Below are 5,426 nucleotides of genomic sequence, written 5' to 3' on the forward strand. Positions count from 1 at the left end.
CAGAAATTGTCAGAAGAGTCCACGGAAATCGTTGTGCAAAATAGTTTCTGCAAATCAGAAAATTGGAGTTTCAGAATTAGCTTTTCAGGAACAGTTTTGAGGAGCAATTCTCGTATTCTCCTGGCTGAACCTTTGCAGAAAGGACCAGTAATCCTTAAAGAGATGATGTTTTACTTCAACAAGAGCAAAAGAATTGGTCATAGCCGTCAACGAGGCAGTAGGAAATCAAGTTCAAAGTAGGCTTCCCGATATGGCAGAAACTGTCAGCTTTTCACGAAGCTTTTGGAGATCTTTTCCGGAGATTTACTTGGTGTTTTTCCAGAAGGTTATGGATCATTCTAGCAGGGATGATATCCATAGAACACGTAGGAGTCAAGAACCATCCAGAAACGTAGCAAGAAGAAGGCGCTCCTTGTCCAAGAATTAAGCTTTTGAGAGAGAAATTGAGTCCCAGACAAAACAGGACAGTTTGGCGGAAATCTTCTATGGGCTGATTTTGGGAAGGTTATTGATGCTGCAAATATCAAAGAGAGTCCTAGAATGATTCCTCAAGATTTTGGGAAGATTACTAAGGCTTTATGGCAATTAAATTGTACACCAATCCAAGGAATCCTCAAACAACAAGAGAATGTCTTTAAATCAGAAATGGAGATGGAAACTTGGGTTGTGCTCCTCATACATATAGAGCATCTGAACACGTGAAAAATCACCACCCTACAGCACCATCTTCTACCCCAAACCCTATTACACAAAGACTTGAAATTCCCAAGTCCTCTAAGAGCAAAAACCGTTCAATCCATCTTCCACCCTCCATCAAGCTTAGCCGTGACCCATCTTGAAGGAGTGCTTGTGTCCAAGGCTGCCTAAAAGTGAATTTGTGGCTCTCATATTCTCCCTATTATTCTTTTGTAATCAAATACTTATGTTTTTATCTGTTGAATTAAAGACGATATGTGGCTAGTTACTTCTTGTTAGGGGCGAGCTTTGAAGCCCCGATTATGTAGAACATATGTTTGTTTTAATCTAGTTTCTTGATCTTTGGTGTGAATTGGTTGTTTATCTCTGATTGATTGAAAACTTTGCATGTGTTTGTTTTATGGTGGCCAACATAGGATTTATGCTTGTAATTGGAGCTAGGTTTAGAAAATAATTCACCTAATCGTATTGTTTTCTAATCCAAAAGTAAGCAAGACTTTGGACAAATGCTGATGTTTTAAACAACTAGAAGAGCATGCTAGGTAGGCGTTCCACCTAGACTGCAACTCTATAAGTAATTGTTTCCATGAGATCTTAATGCTTCAAATATGTTGACACTATATGTGTTGTTGATAGGATAGCGTTCTATACCTTGATTGCATGTTTGATAGGCTTGGCTATTCTGTGTTCATATAGACTAAGTACTTAGGGAAACAATAATAAGAGACATGATCTGCTTCAACTTGTTTCTTGGTTGGTTTTTGTTCACACCTTAGTAATTGAGACTAGGTTAATTTAACATTATTTGAAAGTAATTGGTTGTGGATTTCCGAGTCTCTAACGTCTTCTCCATATTGTTTTTCAAACTATAAAATCGATTTCGCTTTCTTATTTTCCTTTTATTTTCATAGAAACTTCAAAACCCAAATCTGTTTCAACTTAGGACTGCGACGCACCCTTCCATCCCCTTCTTTTCCTGTTATCTTTTTCTCTCTTTGACGTTTTTCTTTTTCTTAGTATTGTCAATTGTTTTGTGTGATAGTTAGTTTTGTTTTGTTATTTGTTTTATTTTGTGTGATTAATTTGTTACCCTCAATCTCTGGCATCGAACGATCCTTGCTTACTCTATATTGCTAATGACTACAATTTGTAGGGTTAAGTTGAATGCTTGATTTTAGCGTAACATAGAACATGTAAATGTGGTTTTGGTGGAAATTGTAGAAGTTTGGTATCGATTGTGAACTTTCGAAGTTTGAAATTTCAGTTAGCGATTTACAAGAATCCAACCTTCAGATTTCTCCCGAATCTGTCCTAGAATCTGTAAATTAATGAAATGATGTTAGTGGTGAAGTTTGGATTAAATCTGAGGAGGATTAAAGGGGGTTAATTAATGGAAGTAATGTTTAGAAACCATTATTAATTTAAAGTAGACTTAATTTCCGAAAATAGTTTAGTTGTTTACAAATGTTATTTTGTACAAGATGAGAAGAGCTCCCTTTAGGTGATTATTTATTATGCTAGCATGTTGTCCGTTTTTGTAGTGAAGCAATAGGATCACGGAAGCATGTTAGCCTTTGTGGCGCTGGTTGCTGCCTTTGCGGTGGTAACACTAAAGCTCAGTATCCTATTCGCCGCACTTAGTAGCATAAGGGTATATACGGGAGTATGGGAGTACTTTAGCCTGGGAGGCAATCACCCGAGCCTGGGAAGCTCACTTTTATGGCCATCATCTTCCCCTGCTTATACTTTGTTATTTTGGACTAGTGGGGCTAGTCAATTTTATTCTTTAAATTTCATTCCTAACCACTGGCATGCATCGAGATTTATATTAAATTAAATTGTGGGAGAGCATAAATCACTCTTTAATTTCTTGTGCTACAGTGTTTATCTTGCCCACTCACGCTAACGTTTTTATATGCTTTTCCCTTGGACCCTTTGTTTTCAAATGCCAGCCAAGTTCGCAGTGTAGCTGTTTGGCTTTAGGAGTTGAGGCTTAACACCACCGCTGCCATCTATCATCAGTAGGATACTTGCTAACCTTCTTTGTGTATCGCATTCTATTATCCTATAATGCCCCGAATTGCACCTCACCAACTTGAGTATGTTACAGTGCCGCGAGTCTCCAAAACATAAACCAAAAATACTATTTACAATCTACAAATTCTCTAGGCAAATTTGTTTAAAATAAACTTTTCACAAAATACACAACGGAAGCTTTTAAATTCTTTAAGGTGAAAACATTTCTAAGACTTTAAATTCAAATGGTCATCTAGGACTTGACGTTGCAATCAATCGAGAAATAATGGACTTAGCTTACAACAAACAAATTTTGACAAGTTCCAAAAATACAACTTTAAGGAACAAGAATAAGATTGGAACTCGGAACTTGATTTCCATTAAGATATACTATTGAAATCTGCACACCCAGCTCCCTCTGCTCCAGTCCCGTTACCAGTGCACAGTACCTGCATCCACACTGTTGTAGGGGTGAGCTTTCATCCTCGGTGCTCAATAGGGGCTTCACCCGACTAGGTTTGAAAACCGACACATAAAATATAATTTTTGGGTACCCAGTATGAAAACGTACTCAAATCATTTCATTTATAGAACAACAAACTTAAAATATTTTTCAGACTCAAAATCCAATCCACGAAACTCAAATGAATATATAGTACCTGATCGCCGATCTCATGGACCAACTACATGGCCTTACCTCAAATAAAGTCATCACTAGGTAAGTGTAGTGAGAGTTTCCACTTACGCCATATTACCTAGAAATAGTGCCACACCTCAGGGGATGTCGAATATGATTCCGTCCATACGGCCCCTCCAGAGGTTTAGGGGATCAAAGCCCAGGGAATCGCTATGTTCCTTTCACTCTCAGGCCATCAATAATATATCAAAAAAAAAAAAATGGTTACCATATGATATATTTAATAAACCAAGTCATGCAACTCAAATATGCATTAACGTTTAACTATAAATGAAAACAACTAACCGAGTGAGTCCTAAGTCCCCTATCTGGATTCCGATACTCTAACCTTTAACGTTGTCCGAGAATCATGAACCTTCCGCTCCTTGAGTAATTGAATCCTAATTTTCGACATATTGATTATTAATAGTTTATCGAACAAATAATTGAAATCTCAACGATTAACAAATCGTCAAACCAACTTTTCCTAGTTTGACCAGGAGTTGACCAAGTTTGACCAACATTTACAAGATCGATAATTGGGCTAATCCGAATTTACTAAGGTCACCCAATATATTAGTTCATTTTCTTTACTTATCACTTCACAACAATTGTCAAAAGTCCAACTTCACAACCAAGAAGAACAATATTCAATAACAAGCTGCCTTGGCAACATTGATAAAACGTCGAGCTTGCAAATCCAACTTAATCGTAACATGCTGTTCAATTGTCATAGCCACCAACCAAGAATGAAATCACATCGATCTCTACTCATCATTATCATAACACAATTTCACAGTAAGCATACAAACCAACAAATTCCATAACCTAACTAAACAAGGCACTGCTCAGAACTTTGAACTGAACCCAACTAACCTTGATATCAGATTAAATCAAAAGCAGAGTCCAAATTGGCAGTCCAATGTTCTTAACGAAGAACATGACAGCAGAAGAACTTCTCCCCTTTTCCTTCACTTTCTCAACACTTCATCAATAGCGTCATTTCCACCAAAACTCAACATAACCTTGATGTTTCCGGAATTGAATCAAAATCAACAATCAAAGCACAATTCACAGTGTAACTAAAACGGGGAATTATCTAGGAAGATCAATACTACCACCACAGCGACAGGACTTACCCAAAATCATCAATTTGGCCCAACAGGCTTCCCGAATTGTGGTTAGCCCTCGCCTACGGAAGCGGTCAAGTCAGAAACGGACCAAGAAGAGCCGGAAAAGTCGCCGGCATCGGTGACAGCGTCGAACTCAAAACCAACCCACAAACCAATTCATCAAAACCCAACCAAATTTGAAAACCAATTACATAATCATGTAGAGCATAAGGAGGGGATAAATTTTCGTACCACATGCAGCTCACTCCGTCGCCGGCTTCGCTGGAAAACTCATCGAAGCTGTCAAAGCTTCCGAATGTCGATTCTCTCTCTACAGCTAATGCATGAACGATCTAAGAGCACAGAAAGGTCGGTGATGACGAGAGGATTCAAATGATACCAGTACACTGCTGTATCATTGCCGGAAATTGAAGGATAATCGCCGGAAATTGCAGCGGCTTCTGGACGTCGTACCATCGCCGTTCGTCGCCGATTGGTTAATCCACCGCACAAGAGAACATCGGCGCTAAGGAGAGGGTTTGAATGTAGGTGGTCTGCCACCGGGAGATGACCGGAAGGTGGGGCGCCGGTTGGATCCTCTTTCCGGGTTTCCGGGTCGCGCACGCGGGTCTCAACCTCGATCCTTCTTGAATGGTCTGGGTTGTTCGATCTAATTAGAGCTCAATATATTTGCATCTTTTTATTTTGCACGCTACGATGAAACAATGGTGAATGGATAACCAAGATCGCATCGCACTAATTCCTATTTTCGTTAAATAATTTTCTAAAATCCCAAAAATTCAGAAAATTCCGATAAATAACTCGGGTATCCGAAAAATTCCCCGCAAATTATTACGGATTCATCGTGTCGATACTTTATTATCAACTCTTAAATCACGGACTTCACCTTGTGAAAATTTTTGAAA

The 5,426-nt window shown here is 38.7% G+C and overlaps 1 long non-coding RNA gene across 4 annotated transcripts; it reads right to left on the bottom strand.

Annotated features, from left to right (window-relative positions):
- Positions 1-2,921: 2,921 nt before the first annotated feature.
- LOC112196045 lies at positions 2,922-5,194 on the bottom strand. Of its 4 annotated transcripts, none has more exons than XR_005809429.1 (3): positions 4,753-5,194; positions 4,528-4,653; positions 2,922-4,413 (listed from the first exon to the last, which is right to left on the bottom strand). It is a non-coding gene; the product is annotated as an uncharacterized LOC112196045 (long non-coding RNA). The 4 variants fall into 4 exon arrangements; XR_005809427.1 differs by having other exon boundaries at positions 2,922-3,789; positions 4,265-4,413; positions 4,528-5,193; XR_005809428.1 differs by having other exon boundaries at positions 2,922-4,155; positions 4,265-4,413; positions 4,528-5,193.
- Between the last annotated feature and the right edge of the window lie 232 nt (positions 5,195-5,426).

This window comes from Rosa chinensis, chromosome 4, assembly GCF_002994745.2.
Source record: "Rosa chinensis cultivar Old Blush chromosome 4, RchiOBHm-V2, whole genome shotgun sequence".
Taxonomy (NCBI): domain Eukaryota; kingdom Viridiplantae; phylum Streptophyta; class Magnoliopsida; order Rosales; family Rosaceae; genus Rosa; species Rosa chinensis.